Source organism: Tetrao urogallus, assembly GCF_951394365.1.
Source record: "Tetrao urogallus genome assembly, chromosome: 1".
Taxonomy (NCBI): Eukaryota; Metazoa; Chordata; class Aves; order Galliformes; family Phasianidae; genus Tetrao; species Tetrao urogallus.
The window spans coordinates 16,363,541-16,384,198 of record NC_136813.1 but is presented as its reverse complement, the minus strand read 5'-3'; positions in this window follow the sequence as shown (position 1 = coordinate 16,384,198).

Below are 20,658 nucleotides of genomic sequence, written 5' to 3'. Positions count from 1 at the left end.
AACTCGTTATTCAGGAGGATCTCCAGATCCTTTTCTGCAGAGTTGTTTTTGAGTTGGATGGCCCCAGCATGTTCCGGTGTGCAAGACTTTGCACTTTTCCTTGTTCAGCTTCATGAGGTCTCTGTCATTTCTCCAGCCTGTGCAGGTCCCTCTGGATGGCAGCACAGCCTTCTGATGAAACAGCCAGTTCCTCAGTTACCAACTTGTGTCCTCTTGGGCAGCTCAGTAGCAGCTCACAGTTGGCAGGTGACAGCAGTCTTTGACATGGAGAGGGCAGGAGGGACAATAACAGTGATCTCTGTCCCAGAAAAAGGAATTCTCTCACTCAACATGGAATCACTCTGCCTGGTGGAATCTTTCACAGCTCTGTTCCCCAGTCACTTTATTTCTGATGCCCACAAATGCACTTTCTTCAGGCAAAGCCCTTGTATTCACTCAGCTTAGGCAGTACTTCCCTTTTGCTCTGACGTACCAGTCTCTGCCTTTGGTAGGAACTTACTCTTTTGGCTTTGTTTCATCAGAGGGATATAAACTTATGTCTCATTTTGAATCATTGCAGGGAGGGAGTTTGGCCCATCAGCTCATCAGCATGGCCTTCAGTTAGCTGCTGTTAGCATCTAACAATGCAGAGCCTTTGGAAGTGTGCCAGTGCTCAAGATCTAATTAAAATCTGTCCAGCATGTGACCAGTATACCCTGCTCGTACACCTAACGAACGGAGCGATCATAGATGTGGGACTGACAAGGGGTAACGTGGAAGTGGTGAATTCAGCCTCTTTCTTTCTGTTGTAATACTGGGAAGAGTCCCATGGCCAGTGCATAGACATATGGGCTGACTACGTGTGCATTACAGCCCTAAGCCCTGAGCTCATCAGCAGGTTACTTTTAGGGCTTCCTGCCCTCCTCAGGTTTCTCAGAATACCTGCATGTCTATTTACTCAACATTTATTATTATTATTATTATTATTATTATTATTATGCTTGTTTGCCTGTTCTCCCCCAACAAAACAACCAACCAAACAAAAAAGCCCCTCATGTTAAGGAAAAGCTCAACCGATGTATTCTGTGGTTAATCAACTACATCAGATATATTTGACAAAATCACTCAGATTGCACTTTCTTCTGAGATCCTTCATTTAGAATATGAAAGAGAAAAATACAACCTGCTGAGCCATCCTAGAAATGTTACCAGCCCCTTTTTGCTCTGTATTGCCTTGCTAAAAATTGTGAAAGGGCTTGTCAGCCAGATGAGGATTCATCCCTCTTGCAGTCTCTGCCCATGGTTCTGCCATTTATGGCATACCTCCACTGTGGTTTACTTCAGTGCTGCTCAGCAGTCTGTCCCTTGCTTTCTCCAACACTACAGCTCTGTAGGCTGCCTTGCTAAGGATAAATTGTGTTTTCAGGTCATTTTTATTTCAAGCAGCAAAATATTTTTGTGTACAGGAACACATAAATTAAACATTATTAATGTTATTCCTATGATTGCATGTTCCAGCTCCTAGACTTATCTTAATGATGCACATTATGAAAAAGCCATGTTGGCATAACTATGAAAAATATGCTGCTCCCAATGACATTTCATTTTATGGGTCGACAGGAGAAGTCTATGATGATGACTAATTTCATGATAAGATCATGTCACCTATTGTCTGCCATTAATGAAATGTCATACGCAGTCACCTATTTTTCATTCTTGAATTCATTCTAATTACTGTCCTTAAACGAATGACTGTGACTGAGATACTCTGCAGACAAAAGGACTGTCTTTGCCTTTATCCTCAAATACTTGCCAAATCCACGCAGCACAGGCTAGACTTGAATCTAAATTAATGTAAATTCTGGTTTGGCTGTCAACTACACCCATTCTTTTAATCTATGAAACCATACATACCAGTGGGCTTTGTGCACTCAGCTTGATCCCTCCTATCAGGTTTATTTCATAACATCTCATAGTCGCAGAACTCTCAATATAATCTAGAAATTTTCTTTCCATTTGATTTCCTTTGGTTTCTATTCCACACAGAGATGACTGAATAGAGTACCATAAATCTCCCAATGATCAGAAAAATGTGATCATTTATTACATGAACAATCAGTTTACTTTAAAAACATAATCAGTTGGTACCTCAGGAAACCTTTCCCCAGTTGTTATAAGCTATAAATAATTACTGGCTCTTTTTTGGTGAAATTAAAAGCCACATGGTGTTGCTATCAGGAAGGTGTGATTTGCCAGAGAATGTGCACTCTATTTTCCCTCTTTGTTGTCACCAGATTGATTTTTCTTCTTTCCTATACCTTTAGAGAGAGAAACAGAGAACACAGATGTTGGTGAAAATAGATAAACCAATATAGCATAATTTATCCACAATTGCCAGTAACTGTGGGAACCTACTTTGCAGTCTTTCTCCCAATAAAATGAAAAGCAAAATCTTCAGAGACGATAGGAGGTGTTAATGGCTCTGCTAGAAGCTTTCTTGATCCTACAGCCTGCATCCTAGCAGCGTTCCTGGCCAAAAGCAGCAAGACATAACCACACACTTTGAGGAGTTGGGGCAGGAAGCCATCACAGGTGGCTGCCAGTGTCTCCCTTAGAGGAAGTTTTTGGTTGTTGATGGATATGCTCTGTTGGGTCACAGAGGAACTTGGTGACATTGAACTCCGGATGCTAACTGTTGATTCACACCTCCCTGCACACTCTCAAATCCAGCGATATGCAAGGCAGTGTCTCATAGGCAAATAAAACCACCTCTTCTTTGTAAAATGGGAATAACATCAACTTACATGGCAAGGTCTTATGGAGCATTCACACATTCACATCCCTAAAGCTTTCCCAGATCATTCCCAAAATACAATGTCAGGCATCATAATTCACACAGATTATTTTGATCAGATCTCTACTTCTGGGAGAGTCCATGCTTAGTCTTGCTGCAGTGCCAGTGACAATGAAATTCACATTCTAGTCACATAGTAAATACACAAGTTCTGAATTAACCAGCTACCTAGCTTTTCTTGATGGTCACCCACTTGTTGGAAGTCACTGGTAGAGCCAGACTATATGTTGTAGGTAGCATATTTACAGGGATGAAGATATTTGCTTCTGGCTTTTCCATTCTCTCAAATACTGTGAATTCTGCTACATCAGAGTAATTTCCTTATCAAGAATAATCAGTCATTCACTGCAATCTGCTCTCACCCTTAGCCTTTATTCTCTTCTTAATTACCATGCTGCCAGCTCTGTCCTTGCAGGATAAATTGCCCTGCCTCGCAGTACACTTACAAAACACAGAAATATTAAACTCCTGATAAACAAAAGTTAAGTGTACAACAAGCAGAAAAAGTGCAGGTGGGGAAGGAGACAGAAGAGTCCAGACTGGCAAGTTTGACATCTCCACAGATGGTCGCTGCTTGCTTGGTGGGGAGTGATGGGGAGGAAGGGAGAAGAGCACAGAGCACATAGATTTGTTCAGTCTATGTGAAGCATTTAATACCTAAGCGCAGGCTATTAGAAGCAACTAAAAGTCTTCCACAGAAAGCCATAAGTTTGAATTAAGCTCTTGGTTTCAGAGAAAATCAGCTTTTTATCAGCTCTTACAGCTGGTCTGATTCAGGAACAAGAAGGTCAAGTGACTTTGCTGAGATGACACAGTGATGGAGTGCCTCATTTCAGTTTAAACCTAGAACCATTCTGGTTGTCATATCTATCTACCTACCTAGGCACTTATAAAACATCCATCATTGTGGTATCTCAGCACTTACACAGTCACTTAAGCAGATGACCCTCCAAAAATCTATTCTCCACCACAGCCTCACACTTGCTGAGTGAGGAGGGAGCTATTCTTTTTCATCCTCCTCCTTCTGTCTCCAAGGAATTGAAAGTAAGCTCTTTTTTTTTCTCATTGCTATGGAGAAGAGAATTGCACTATTCAGACATGTTAACTACTAGTTGTGTAAGACAAACATCACTAATAAAAATCTGTCCCATAATCTAAAAATAATTTCTTTGCTAAATAGAAATACCAATTCACAGCAGAGCACCACCTCCTTTTTGCTAATTAATTTATTATTTCTTGTATGTTGTTTATCCCTGTGTGGAGTCAGAAAAATAAATGAAGACAGTTATTCTGGCCAAATATGTTCTTTATATGCAGCCACCTCAAATAACATTTTGTATGTCTCCTGCTCCCAGCTGTTATGTCTCAAACTATCAGCTTTGGCAAGAAAAGGATATCCTGTCTAGTCACTGGTAATATCCAGCTTTATAACCTGACATAACATTTGCTTATGCTTATTCCATGGGAGGACAGTGCTTATCTGGAGAAAAAAAAATCGTGCTAGAAATCAACATGTTTAAAAAGGTTATGGAAAGCACATACCATACTAAAGAAGACTTCATGTGAAACTCAAATAGCTAAGTGCAGAACCAGCCTGAGAAGAAAATTGTATGGTGGAGGTGGGATTCAGGAGGAATTTTTCTTCTAAAATATGACAACCCACCTACAATCATTCACCACCTTATTATTAAAAAAGATAATAAAGATAACACTCCAAATGACTTTCCAAAGTCATTTGATTGCAGTCAAATCAAGAACCAAAAAGAGATTTCTGCCCTTTAGGTTTTTCGTATATTTTAGTAAACTATATGTTCTGAATGTGATTAAGTGGGCTGTTTTTTAATTAATTCCATTTTTTCCTGTTTTTTCTTTTTCCATAGTTCTTCTTTTTTTTTTTTTTTCTATTTGCTTATCTTAACTTTGGCCTGGGTATACCTAAGGGATCTAATTTATGTAAACTACCTAATTACCCTTCAAGTGCTGTCTGTCTCATCTACAATTTATAAATGAATCTGAATCCAGGAGAGGAAGTGTAATTATATGAATAATCAGAAAAAGAAAATGAAGAAAAACTGCAACATTTCTTTAATATTACGTTTTAGAAAGTTAGCATTGCTACAAGCACAGATTTCCAAAACCAGAAATGTATCCCTGTCTTCCTTGCCTCAGTCACACATTAATTTCAAAGGCACACCAGTCACAGATTGAAGGCCACCAGTAGCCATTTCAAACTTTTGCTCAACAATGTTTAGAGTCTTCCTGGAAGTTATGGGGCATCTGACCATACAATTTCAAAATGGTTAGATGTGAAATAGGCTAGCATCGCATCTAGAATGACAGGACAAAAGGGCACTGAAGAAAAAGGAAATTTATATCTCCTGAAAGGCTTGAAATATTAGATTGGGCTACCTTAGGACATGTTTAGATGGTCCAGTCACTGGTGATGACAGACAACATACCTACTGGAGAAGACACTGTTCCAGTGATGAATATTCTCATACTGTGTGACCTTCTTAATCCTTTCATGTACTCAATATTCAATTAAATGACACTTGAATACTCAAGTCACGCAAAATGTCGACATCAAGCCACTGCTGTACAAAACATATGCTGTCTTGCAGGGTTGATCCTGAGGTCCATGGCTTGTACTGTCTCCTACAGTACCTCAAACAACAAGTTTTAGAGGAATTAACATATCACGAGAGTTTGGTATTAGATCAGCTTCTCTCTTTCCCCATCTCATCTGAATTGTAGAAGAGTTGACAATTAGCTCTGAAGCATGTAGTATGATGTTCCACCTAGAATCCGCTGAATTAACTTTGGTAATTCTGACACCCCAAAAACTACCCTGATTAAATTTTGGTCTCAACAACTTCAACTGACATAAATGTTTCATAAATGACTCACTGGTTCTGTGAATAAGTATTTCCTTTAGGTGAGCTTGAGGTTCCCACCTTTAAATTTTATTGAAAGTGCCATTTTTCTATGCTACACAAGAGAAAAAGTTTCTAACCTATTCACTCTATGACATTAAAGGTTCCATTAGACATTTTTTCTTTTAGACCTTTTCACCTCTTAGATTTCTTCACCTCCTTCCTAAGGACTTCAATAATGTTATTATAAATTGCTCATGATGTATTTTCAGACTATCAACTGTTCTGAAGTGTTGTCCTCCACTTATAAGTTGTCAATGTTTGGTAGTACCATGGAAAATATTTAGTTTTCACTTTTCTTCAGGTGTTATTATTGTTGCACCCAACTCAGGAGTTAGCATCCTCCCAGCTATGTACAATACTTTTCTACCCTCTGTCTCTCTTAGTCTCCATACTGGACCAGCACTCCCCCTCCGTTTTTCTCCCACACAGATTTCTGGAGTGAGCTGCCACTCCCTCCGTGTGATCTATCTTTTCAGTTCATCAGATCTTGCTTTGGGGTGTGATGCCCAGCGTAGGTGCAACACCTCAGAGAAAGTTGGCTTGCAGTGTGAGCCAAATTCTGTCACCTGCAGACACCAAAGGTAGTCATAAAAAATCATGCCATAAACCCGCTGTGGGGGCACAGGAAAACTGCAGCTAAATAAAGCAAAGAACTCCAGTAGTTCTGGTCTTGTACGACAGGGACCACTACTATTTCAGAATGGTAGCTGAGAAGAACTGTCATAGAAGCATTGCTAAAGATTGCATAAGTTGTACTGGGGACCTTCAGTCATGTGGTGAATGGAAGTCTGCAGCTTTCTGATAGCTAAAACCCAATGGTTAATATCTTCCCAGAATATTTTTATCATGTCAAAAACGTCGTGTGAGAAATCTATGAAATTGTGCAGATTCACACACAGCTTTCCAAATATTGTATGAGGTTTATATGGCAAGATTTTGGAAGCAGGCCAGCTGCAGGGATACTTTCTGTGTGCAGCATCCAGCACTGCCCCATGTCAGATCAGATCACCTCCAGCTGCTCCACAGGGACCTGCCACTGGACGGAGCTGAGCCATCAGAGATGCTGGATGCACCGCCTCTGGGTGAGTGGGTTGAAGGGAGAGAATCAGTGCTGTGCAACAGCAGCTGGGAGAGAGGGTGAGAGATGAGGGAGAAGTGTCCCTGCAGTCCCCAAGGTCAGTGCAGGAGGAGGGCAGGAGGTGCTCCAGGAGCAGAGCAGCCGTTCCCTGCAGCCCAAGAGGGTCCCATGGAGGAGCAGGTTGTCCCCCGCAGCCCACGGGCACCACATGGAGCACATCTCCGTGTGCAGCCATGGAGGAGCCTGTGGTGCAGCAGTGGATGTGGCTGGAAGGAGGCACAGCCCTTGGAGAGCTCCACAGGAGCAGCCCCAGGCTGAAGCTGCAGCCCATGAGGCCCTGTGCCTGAAGGGTGGGCCCTGCAATACAGAGCCGTGTTGGAGCAGTGCTGGGAGAGCTGTGGACTGTGCGAAGTTCATGTGGGATCAGCTTGGCAAAGCCAGCATGCTGTGGGAGGGACCCACACGGACCAGGGACAGAGAGCGACCATGGAGGAGCTGCAGCCACCATGAGGCCTCCCCTCAGCCTGCTCTGCTCTGGGCTGAGCACACCCAGGGACTTCAGCTGCTCCTCACACAGCTTGCCCTCCACACCCTTCCCCATGTTCGTTGCCCCCCTTTGGACGCTCCCTAATAGCTTTATGCCCTTTTTATACTGTGGGCCCAAACCCACACCCAGTGCTGGAGGTGAGGCCACACCAGGGCAGAGCAGAGGGAACAACCCCTCCCCTCGTCTGATGGCAGCACTAGACCTGAAATTACATTTAGTTCTTCAGGCAGAAGCAATACAGCCCTGTTTAGATTTACAAACGCTGCCCTGGCTCTTGCTCTCACCTTGCATGTTGTAGTTTTATCTTTTTATTTTCCAAAGTTGCTGGGTATTCCATGGAGATTCATGAATGTATATATATATATATATATATACACACACATGTATGGATAGTCCATGAGAATACACAGGAATCATAAATGTTTGATTCTGCACCATATTGTACAGATGTATAACTGGAAGATATGACACCCAACACAGTGCTTATGTGTCCTACTCTTGTTTTCCTGCTCACACAGGTTTACTTTCTCTCTCAAGTTCAAAGTATGCAACTCTAAAAGCCCAGAAAATAAGGGAGTTGTCTCAGAGTATGTGCTTTGCTCAGTTTTATGACTATCTTATTTGCCTCTACAGCAATTCGTGCTAGTCAAGCTAAACAAAGATATACTGTACCTTGACAGCAGGACCATCTGGAGTTCGTTCTTGTAATTATTTTCAAACATACGCACTCCTCCTCTGGCAAATAGGCATTTTAAGGCATCACGGGGCATGTTCATTAGTATTCTGGGAATGAAAAGGCGAGTCTTATATCATTTCGAAAATTGTATTTTGGTCATTGTAAGTAAACAATCCTGATATAGAAAAAGTGTGAATGAGTGTGTGTGTGTGTGTGTGTGGTAAAGATATAATTACATGGCTGCCCACCTGCAAGCTGGGAATTACAGATGACAGTCAGAGAAGATTGATTTTCATCCTATAGCCTTTTTAATTGCAATTGTTTCACCAATTCTTTGCAGGGATTGCATCTGGTAAAGGGAATTAAAAACACTCAGACTGTGAAAGGAACTGCAGCACAAATGTATTAGAATCAAGACCTATTTGCATCTAGATATGCATTCTGATTGCATATTTTATAGGTGAGCAGAGAAAACAGTGTTGAGACTTTTATAGGGAAGCATTGTGAACTGATAGTGCTTAAGCAGAATTTGGAAATTGATGTACCAGATGTAATCATATGCCTTGCTGTCTGACACTTAGGATATCTATCCTTGCTGGGTCTGATTTATAAAAGTAACTAAGCAAGTTAGAAGTCCATGATTAAAAATACATTAAAAAAAAAAAAAAAAAAAAGAAAGAAAAAGAAAAAAAGATTTGCAAGGGAATGGAGATAGCGAGTTAGATTTACAAAAGCCTAAAGATGAATTCCAGTGCCCTGACAATTTGGTCATTTTCTCTAGCAGGTGACTATCTGCATATTTGGATGGTTTGGTATCATTGAAAATCTGGACCTGCACACAGAAAACATTACCAAGACTTCACTACATTGGAAAAAAGATTTACTTCCTCCTTGGGAGCTTTTGATAATTAGCCACACCCTGTCACTCTTATTTGTTAATTAAGGAATAACTACCCCTAGGGACAGGATGGATTAGATTAATTTTAATTGGTGATGAGTTAATCCCACTTTGGATGGGAAATTGACATCCAGATCTCCAGAAGTATCTTGCTGTAAAAAAATGTACTGTAGAAGTCCTTCATGGAGGATTAAGAGAACAAAATATTGCTCTGTGTTAGCCTAATAAACAGTTTTAATCTGATGGTGTTTGTAGCTTTTCCTAAATGCTTATACTAATTTTATCCCAAAGTTTTCATTCACTCATGACAATGCACACTTGATTCTTCTGATTTTCTAATCTCCTTGTACCCAGAGGAGTATTATTTTTTCCTCCTACCTGTGATTTGAGAATAATGTGGGGAGAAAAAAAAAAGAGAGATTCCCACAATAAACTGATATTTTGTCTTTTGTCAGGAGGGGTGGGTCTCTTATCCTATGGGCAAATGGGCCCACACCAACCAGGACTTTATAAATCTTACTAGTATCTTACTTTACCCTTCCGTTTTAACAGCAGTGTGTAGTGGTAGCTTAATGCAATTGAAACCCTTTTTGCTTTCAGCTGAAACTGCCATATGGAAACTTGTTAAAAGATGTAATAACTTTCCATAAAAACTGTCTTGACTAGCACTATTTATGTATTCACACACTTGTACAGTGATCTTCTGCAAGGATTTTGCTAGCTGTCCCAAAGCTTACTGAGATGGACATACGTCAGCTTGGACTGCCAGTGAGAAAAGTGTAAAAGAAAGCTTACAAGGTTATTTACAAGGTAATTATATTTATTCTCCTTTTCAAAATATAATAGCTAAATAATTTCATGCAGTTAGTATTAACTTGATAAAGAATAACTAGTGCTGTTGCTTTGCATGACATTTTTCAATTAAATCTCCCTTATGTTATACGCATGCATAAAAACATAAAAGCCCAGCACAATATTTTGCATTGAGATTCCCACTAGTCAAAATGCATTAGAGTTGCCACTGGAGAAATGTGAAAACCAGATTCTTCCTTCAGATGATCAAGATTCAAAAATAAAATGACTTCAAACACTGGAGATATATGTGCAAGGATTGAGCTTGTAAGCTTTGTTATAGATGCTTAGATAAATATAAAACTCTGAAATGTTTCTTTTCACTATTCTGAGTATCTATGTGAAGTCAGACTTTAAAGTTGGTAATTGAAATGAGATACGTGTATAGGAGCTGGATAGAAATGTCACACTGAAAAGAAGATGAACAGCTAAAATGGAAGCTTCCTCAGATCCTAAATATTTCATTTCTACTCATGAGGATAGCTTTAGTGCTCATCATTTAAAATTATTCTGTTTCTCAGGTCATGGTAATTTTGAAAGTGCAGTTCATGTACTTTCTGCCCATATTTTAAAAGAAAATGCCTTTGTGAAAGAGAAGGATCAAGCTTAAACAAGCTCTACAGCAAAGGCTGGGCAGAGAAAAGGAGGTGCGGTGAAATCACGAGAGGAGAAAGACAAAGCACCAAAGTTAAATTTATGAGAGGTTTGCCATACTCTCAGAGCAGAAATAAAATATTAGACAGCATGTTTCTAAACACAGGAATATTTTATCTTTTACCAAGCAGGCACAAAAGGCTGTGGATTCAGTGAAATATACTTGAAACAGTGGACTTGAGGGACCTTCAGCCTCTGTGCTATGGAAAAAAGTAGCCATCCCTGTGGGGTCCTGACCACGCACGCAGCAGGTATTTGCTAGCAAAACCCCCAAATCGGTGGAGTCAGCAGCACTTATCTTGTAGAATGGATCTCCAATTCCATGGTCACTCCAGTCCTCACAGTGTAGTACCATGTATTCAAAACACTTCACCATCCAAGTGCAGCTCTCAAATGGCTCACTAGGCACAAAGCTGGCTCAGCAGGCACAGCCAAGCTGGTAAAGCCAGGACTCTCCTCTCTGAGTACTTGATTTGTAGCTTGTTTATAGCAACACCAGCTGGGGTTGGCCCTGTGGTGGAAAGGACGAAGAACTGTTCAGTAAGGCTTGTCAGTGAGGAGTTTCCATGTTACCCATCAGTTTATCCAAGCTCTTTCTAAACCTACAGCATCCTCCACAATCTCCTGTGGCAACAAACTCCAGAAGTTCATTTTGTCCTATTAAGCAGAAGAGTTTTTTCATCTATTTAAAAAACAATTTCATAATGTGTATCTAGTGGGACTTGGTGGCTACCTCATATATAAAAGGTAAATTTTTGAGTGGCTGAAGTTGGCAGGGACCTCTGAGTTCATTTGGTCAAGCCCTGCTCCAGCAGGGACACTCAGAGCAAGGTGACCAGGTTTACATCCAGGTGACTTTGGAAGATCCCCAAGGAGGAGACCCCACAGCCTCTGGCAACCTGTGCCAGTGCTCCATCACCTCCACAGAACAGCAGTGCTCCTGGTGTTCAAAGGAAACCTCCTGTGTGCCACTTTGTGCCCTCTGCCTCCTGTCCTAGCACTGGGCACCACTGAGCAGAGCCTGGCTACATTGTCTTTGCCCTTTCCCTTCAGGTATTTATGGACATTGATGAAATGCCCCTGAGCCTCCTCTTCTTTAGGCTGCACAGTCCTGCATATCTTGCTGTTCATCCCACTTGTAGGGTTCAAGACTCACGGTTATATTTGACAGAAATAGTGAAGACTCCCATCAGTAACACTTATCCCACTGTTTTGCAATTCTTCCTCTCCTTGATTCTGTTTTCCCCATTATACTAATTTGCTTTCACAAAAGAAGCAGGATAATCCAAACTTATTTCACTGGAAACTTCTGCAGCTTTGTTATAATGGATATTGTTTGTGCAACTGTTTAGCAGTGAAACACTGCAGCAGCAGATGGCCAACCTTCCCTTTTGCATCTTCCACCTGTCCCCATGCCCTTACTTCAGTCATGTTGTTAAAAAATATGAGCAAATATTCATGGCTTTATACACTTTGTGGGCATATACAAAAAGTTTCAGTGTCTCAGAATTTAAAAAAAAAAAAAAAAAAAAAAAAAAGAAAAGGAGCCTTGAATATGGTGTATAAACCACTGCAGAATGACAGTTTGAGGGTTGAATTCATAATGCAATATTTTGAGATTCCAACTGCAAGTGGAATCAGAAACAACTTTCCAAAAGGCCATTTGCAGCTTGTTTTAACTAAAATATGGAGAACAAAGTAAATCTATCCAACCCTGCCTTTCTGTTCCTCTGGTGAAAAGATTTACTGAGTCTCGAGGCAGTTAATTTGTCATCTGAAGTCCCTGTGTGCTTTAATTCATATGGGCTGGAAGGTGATCAGCAGAGCCTCAGTTTTGGAACACATTGTTTACAAGGAAAGTACTGTTTATCATGCTGAAGACTGTGATGCCATCTGAGACAGAGATCCCAGTACTGTTGGAAAAACACCTTCCAGATGGCAACACCTCCTGGTATCCAGCTCTGCAGAGAGGGATCTGGGCGTCCTGGTGGACGACAGGCTGGCCACAAGCCAGCAGTGTGCCCTCGTGGCCAAGAGGGCCAATGGCATCCTGGGGTGCATTAAAAAGAGCGTGGCCAGCAGGTCGAGGGAGGTAATCCTCCCCCTCTACTCTGCCCTGGTAAGACCTCATCTGGAGTACTGCGTCCAGTTCTGGGCTCCCCAGTACAAAAAAGAGTCCAGCGGAGGGCCACAAAGATGGTGAAGGGACTGGAGCATCTCTCCTATGAAGAAAGGCTGAGTGAACTGGGTCTGTTTAGCCTTGAGAAAAGAAGACTGAGAGGGGACCTGATCCAGGTCGATAAATATCTGAGATGTGGGGGACAGAGTGGTGAAGCCAGTCTCTTTTCAGCAGTGTGTGGAGACAGGACAAGGGGGAACGGCCAGAAAATGCAGCACAGGAAGTTCCACACAAATGTGCGCAAGAACTTCTTTGCGGTGAGGTGATGGAGCACTGGAAGGTTGTGGAGTTTCCTTCTCTGGACATATTCAAGACCTGGCTGGACACCTACTTGTGTGACCTGGTGTAGGGAACCTGCTTTGTCAGGAGGTTGGACTCAATAATCTCTGAAGGACCCTTCCAACCCCTACAATTCCGTGATTCTGTGAAATATCCAGATATTTTATTGACACAGTAAAATACTGAGTGCAATTTTTAGATCTGGAACATGACTTCATCTGAGTCATGCTTCTCTGGTTTTGAAGCAAATGAGTGCTGGTGAGAGCAAAGGTGTACTCTCTGGAGCAGAAGGCCACAGCCCCAACCCATGTTGTTCCCAGTCCCAGTGTGGTCCTGCAGAGACAGTGTGAGCGACTTTGGACCATTGCATAGTTGGGGAGCAGTGCAGAGGTAAATCTTTGCTCTGTTGAAATTGGTGGCAGGCTGGATTTGGGGGGGAAATTTTTAATTGATGCCAGTGACAGAGACAAGTCATACAGGCAAAATGGAAATCAGTTAAGTTGGCTTCATCTGCACCTATTTGAATTCTGCTTTTGAATTTTCCCAATTCCAAGAAATATAACTGGAGTGTTTGTGAATTTTATCCTCAGTGAGGCAGATACTAAAATGTAGAATGAACTAATCCTCAGAGAGATTATACCATTAGTTCTGTAAAACACTATATGAAAGTATATGTATAAAAATCTGAGTATATACCTCTGCCAACTGGATACTTAAATTTAGCAGCTTGTCTGCCAGAAAAGAAATCAATTTATATGCAGTGACCACCTCATATCTCCTAAATTCATGAAAGTTCTGGGACTGAGAGTTCATATTGATTTTTTTTTAGTAATATCTTAAGTTTTATTCCTAGGAATTTATTTCAGCAGTCATTTAGCATTATATATCAGTAAAGTTGAGTAAAGTCTACACAAGCAGTTCTTCTTTAACACAAATTAGCTCTAATATTTCTCCTTGATTAAGTATGACATATGTAGTTTTACAGTTTGACATTATGCAAGAGCTAAATCTATTAGAAGTTTTATGAATTACAAGAAATGAGAAAATGCCATTAATTCTTGGACTCTTGAATGATTAATACATGAAATTTTGCGCAGAATCAAATCATGATGAAAAGTTGCATTTTGTATTACTCTGGACTTGGTAGTATGGTTGATCAATGTGCACTGCAGCATGCTGCAGTGAAGTGCATATGGACAAAATAGGGAGCTGCGATGAGTACATCTGCCCTACATCAGAGAGAGCTCCTGACTTTCTACTCCCAAACTACAGATGCATATTACAAATATAAACGGAATGTGCTGAGTAAACTGAATAAACCAGAAGAGAAACTTAAGCAGATGTGAGAGAGATCCTTTCTGATGAAAAGTATTTCAGCCCATTCTTGGGATTTACTCCCATGATCCCTCTGAAGTTCCAAAGGGATTCAGTATTTGAATCCAAAGCCTAATGATTGCAGCTCTGATCCAAAACCAAAACTGATCTTCCTAGGAAACCAAAGGAGACCTGTTAATGTGTGCTTGTGAGTTTCTGAAAAACAGGTGACATTCGAGTGTTTCAAACTGCACAAATCAAAAGTGAGCAATGCTGTGTTAAGTCCATAGGAGGCTATCAACATCTAATGAGATCCTATGTGAAGTATATTTATCTATGTAAAAACAAAACAAAAATCCCAAAGCATAACCAACCAACCAACTAACCAAGCAGCAACAACAAAGGCCACTTAGTTTGGTATGCCACTCTGGGGGCACAAAGGATGGGAATTAATCTTTTCATGCCTGAATATCTGCAGAGTATAAATATGTACCTGAGCTAATCAAACTAATCTCCTTTTGTAGCCTTTGAAGGAACAATTCTATATGGAAAAATCCAAGCGTAAGATGCCTGAAATAATCCTTTTTATCTTCATTGGATACAAACTGTACATGAGGTAGCTACTTCAGACAGACATCTGAAGTCTAGTGCGATAGATCCTACCTGTAAGAACTGTCAGCACCTTTTTTATCATCACTGAATTTCACTGAATTCCTGAACGTCCATTACTGAGCAGCTAGAAGCATTTCAGTCTTGTTAGTGCTAGACATCGAACACTTCTAATTCTGGTCTGAGTTCGTACCTTGAGTAGCAGTGAATGGGGAAAGGTATGCAGTTTAACATAGACACATCCATGTTTAGATATCTACATGTGCATCAACAGACATCTAGTCAATAGCAGAGCCCAGAGAAGGATTCAAACAGTCAGCCCTTGAAAAGGAGTGGTGGTTACACACAGGTATTGAGCAATTTCTTAACCACAGGGAAGTACCCATCTGACTTCCTGCCACCACTCCATCCCAGTGTTCTCTATCTTATCTGCCAGCTCTATGAAGATGTCTTCAGTGCCCTGCACTGAGTGCACCCAATGGCACTAGGCATTACTGCTTAAGTAAATTAATCTCAGTCTCAGATCTGTTACCACTGTCAGAATGATGTTACCCTTGCTCTTTTGATGTTTTATGTTTAGACATTGTCACAAAAGGAGGCCATCATCCACTGCTAAGGTTTCGTTTATCCATTCTACCTCCTGGCTTCGTGCTGCCTTTGTGCACACAAAATTATTTCCAGGCTAGATTTAAACATAAACATTAAAAGTTTCATGAAGGGTGGACCAAATCTTTGGTAAGTGGATGATCAGCTTTGAGGAAGCACAGCAGAAAGCTGCTGCCGTTCCAATTCAGATTGATACTTGTATTTAACAGAGGTCTTGTTAACCATGTCAAGAATTTCCTAAGTGTAGTGATCCACTGCCATTTCGGAGATCTTTATATAAATGCTGAAGTGATTTTTTTTTTAAATGTGTCTAGATCAACAAGACATAAAGGTGTCAGTGCAGGAATTATTAGGTGCACGTCATGCATAGGTCGCATCTGATAATCATAATGGCTCCATCTGACCATGACAATCTCTGAAATCTATGAACATTTCACAAGTAAGAATCTGGTTAAAACATACAGGTGACTGTGAGCAAAATTTACTCTCTGACCTTCAGCTCGGTGTGAGCCATGCTTCAGATTTATGGCAAAATTCATCATAGTGCAAGATTAAAGATTTGGGTGGAACAGGGCACCACGTCTTGATTAAACCAGAAGAAAAATCATAAATTGCCTGCTTTCCTCTAGAGCAGAAACTTGTTTTTTTTCTTTTTTCTTTTTTTGGCCCCAGATTGCAAATAAATATACTGCAACAAATGTAAAAAGTTTATCACTCTTTTTTAGTTCCTGTTTCATTACAGGTAAGAAACTGGGAGCCTTGGAATCCAATGCCATCTGCCCATAGGCAGCACTTCATTGAGCTACTGAGTTAAATGTCACCTCACATCAGTTCATATATCTACCTCAGCAGAAGGAGGTAGAACTGCTTACTGTTTCTCACTGAGAAACTATTCATACATTTCCCCTATTACTGAAGGTTTATCTTCCCCAAGGAAGTTGTAAGTGGTGTAAAATGCATGGCATTCCCAAGAGTCAGTCTTTGAAATGACACTGACATGCCAAACTGGTTTCCACATAGCCTAGTACTCCTCTTTGTGATTATTCCCATTAATCTTCACACAGCCCCTCATTGCCTGCTGATGAATTAGGAGCTCATGGTGCCGTGATACAAGTAAATTCAGGACACAAAGATATCTCCAGCACTCAGAAGCTGCGACAGAAGTCAATGGGCGATGCAAAGACTGTGGTGGGAAACAGGAAGGAAAATAGAGCCTGATGGTGACCAGGTGATTGGAAGCATATCAGCAGGCAGTGTGAAGTTGTTTTGGGCCTAATGAGAAAGAGGAGATTGTGAAGACAGCATAGAGTGTTGGTGGAAGTACAGTGTGTCATTGCATCTTGACTGCTCGTCAAACACAAAGGACAGCATGGACAAAATGTAGGAAAACAAATACTTGAACGATATCCAGGTGAGGAAAGGATGCTGGTAGCAGGGGACAGTCTGGTTCAAATTGACAAGGGATGCAGATCTAACTTTCAGCATGAGGGTGAAAGTAGTCCATGAAAGCTGCCAGACAAGAAGGTAAGTACGCTGGATTTGCTGCAATACTAAAAAGGAGTCTGTTGAGGATGTAAAAAGGAGAATTACATGATTAGTGGTACAAAAGTGATTTTTTTTTGTAAACTCCATTCTGACTGGGTGCTGGCAGGACAAGCCACTATTCAGCAGAGCACAGGAGAAAGAAGAATGACAGCGACAAAAAAGATGGAGACTGTTATTTACTCAGAATCTTCATATAACTGAAAAATGTTTGAGTCCAAACATTGATCATTTTCAATTGTTCTTCTTAATTCCTGACACTTTTGTTTCTTCTATTTATAGTTACACTAGAAGCACCGAAGAGGCACACACAAAAATATCTTGAGCTCTGCGCTTAAACAGATACAGGCAGAACCCTCCCAGTTACCCTATCCCACAGTTTTACAAGGTGGAAAGAGTTCTGCCTGAGAGAACTTTGTCCCGGAGTCCTCTCCTGTGAAAAATCCTGTCCCTTCCCAGAGACATGAATCACAGCAAACAGTATATTTATGAGGGAAAATTTACCAGGGTTAAGAGGATCCCTAAAGACAGGGATTGCCTCTGCCTTCCAAATCTGGCCTGGAGCAATCGATGATCTGACTCACTGTTCCGACCTTATGAAATTTCACACACTTCTCTTGGGATTAAATCTTTTGTATTCAGCATAGCTTACTACTGTCTCCCCCTTTCATGACTTTTGACATTATTCTAGATTCATATTACCAATTTTGACTTTCTCAAGTTTATTTTGTTAGAGCATAATGTCTTCTTTCTTCCGGGCTGCTTTCCAAACAGCGCTTGTTGAAATTGGCTCCTAAAATTTAATTAAAGAAACCTTTTTTTGGCCCATAAATTAAAGTGTTCTGAGTTCTTTTTTCTGTCCACTTCAAGACATGGAGCCAAACATGAAATACTGAAAACTGTCCATGCATATCCTTCTTTCTTCCCTCTGCATTCGAGTTCCTCCCCCAAGAGACAGAACTATTGCCAGCAAAGTCCTTGCCACAGCCCTGTGACCTCCCTTTGGAAATCTCTCTAGAATACTGACCTCATGGCAGAGCAGTCACATCAGTGAGAGCACACTGGCACATTAACTAAGTAAAGACCTGAGCTTTGCTGCCCTACTCTTGAACTGCTGGATGGAATGACAGCAGTAGGTGTGCACAGAGACTAATGCACAGCTGCTGGTTGAGTTGAAGTTCCATTAAACAGAAAATTAGACATTAGGATAAATCAGATTCCAAGTAAAAAAAAATAAATGTAAGCACTGTAATTTGAAAGAAAAAGAGACAAACAGCAACAGAAAAAACCATCTCCGTTTGTCTTTCCATTCCTCTTTTTGGGCATCTTCAGCTGTGTGAAAGAAACTCTGCAAAGAGGATATAAACAGCTTAAAAGAGCAAAGCAAACCCAAACACAGGATAGTTGGGATTTAATGAGATACCCATCTGAACTTGCCATCTCCAGATGGCACCCCAGTGCATTTATTTGCTGGCTGCACTGACACCATCTCTGGAGCAGAAGAGTCAGATCCTGTGGCACTAAGACACATGGTTTGTGGGTATGGTGGTGACAGGTTGGTTGGCCCAGACGATCTTATCAGTCATTTCTAACCTTAGTGATTCTATGATTCTATGAAAGCTTTACTTTCTCAATTTTGCAAATGAAGATGCTGTATTCACAGCAATAAACTCCAACACAAAGAAGTAAACATGGTAGTAGTATACAGGTGAGTCAAAGCCTGGGACATCTGCCTGAGAAAGCAATACTTACTATTTATTTTAGCAAATAATTATTTACACCCTGACATAAAGAAGATAATGGGATCTACTAGCAGACAAAGGTTCAAGCATTCTCACTCCAAGATTTTATCATACCCAAGACATTATCCCTTCTGTTTCCTATGCTTAATTTTCTTTTAAAGTTCTGTTATTTCCTTTTGAAGATCATGTTCCCTGCTAACCTCAGTGACACGAAACCAAGAGGCAATCTGGCACATTTTATAGAGTATGAACATGGTTTGGTATTAATTGACTACTGAGCAAATTTTAATGACCCTGAACCTTCTCTTCTCCAGGCTGAACAGTCTTAGCTTTCTCAGACTCTGTTCACTCATCATGTATTACTTATTTTTGTGCTCCTTCACTGAAATCTTTCCAGTGTGTCTGTTTCTCTCTTGTACTGGTGAGCCCAACACTGGATGCCACACTCCAGACATTTCGCCAGAGCTGAGTAGACAGGAAGGGTCACTTTTCTTGACCTGCAGACAATGTTCTTCCTGGTGCAGTCCAAGTGTTTGAACTATTTGAACTATCCTATCCTGTTTTTTTCCATCTGCAAATTTGCTGAGGATGTCCTTTGTGCAATTGTCCAGGTTGTTAATGGAAGTATTAAACAGTGTTGGCCCCAGTACTGACCCCTGAAGTACCCAACTGGCTACTGGGCTCCAGATGGACTTTATACTGCTAATCACAATTCTCTGAACCCAGTAGCTCAGCCAGTTTTCAGTGCCCTTCACTGTCCATTTATCTAGCTCATGCTTCATCAGTTTGTCAGTGAGAATGATATTGGAGAGAGCATCAAAAGTCTTTTTAAAATCAAAATAAACACATCCACTTCTTTCTCATCCACTGAGACAATCTCAGTAGAAGTCCGTCACATCAGTCAAGCGTGATTTGCGTTTTGTAAATCCACGACTGTATCCAAAACCCTTCTTGTCCTCAGCACATATGTACATATAAAACACAGCAATTCATATTAATCCATTTTTATACGAGACTGAAATAACCCAGATGTTTCTAGGCTTTAGACATTATTGCAGACAAATCTTTAATAAAATTTACTTAACTTAAAATATCAGTCAAAAAAATAAAAAAGGCAACAAGATGTTAACATTCAGAGAAATTTTGGGCAAGCAAATGAGTCAAGGTTACATCATTAGGTGAGTATAAAATATGCCAGCATCCCAAATAGTGCATTTTAGCAATCCTATCTAAAGGAGAGAGACACTGGAAGTGAAACGTGGGCTGGATTCAAAGATTAGTACCAGTGAAAGATCCAGGCACAGGTGATCTAACTCTCTTGAACAGGTTTTATTTTTACATAACTGACATCAGCTTTGCACAAACAGCACCCTAGATCAAACTAGGCTTCTAGTTTAGTATAGTATTGAGAATGTTATTGGTCTTTTCTTACAGTGTGCTTGCACTGATTTTGACACAATTAATAGCAGCCTTCTAATGCAAATGTGTGTACTGATCAATACTTACACATCTCTTTGAAAATAGAAACAATTTTACATGCTCAAAATAGACACAGTTTTTAATATCCTAAAGTCCAGTTAGCTTATATTGTAGCTCTTATTGTTCCAATTACTCACCCAATTGAAAGGTTCCTTCACTCTAGATTTCATAGGCTTAGTAGCTAGGGACTTGTGTCACTGGACTGAAATGGAGTCCGTGGTCATGGATAGGATTTTATCTTGTCATCAATCCCCAGATGCTGTCTGAGATGGTCATTCTGCTCAGCTGCACATCTGCTACTCTGTAGCCTGTCTGCTTCTTTTGCTGAAAATCCACTGTTTCCTCATTTCCAAAGTGTGTGCAGAAGTCACCCATTTTAGATACTTACGCCTTTCTTTACAGGTCACGTGAGGGCATGTAGTCTCAGAAGCTTA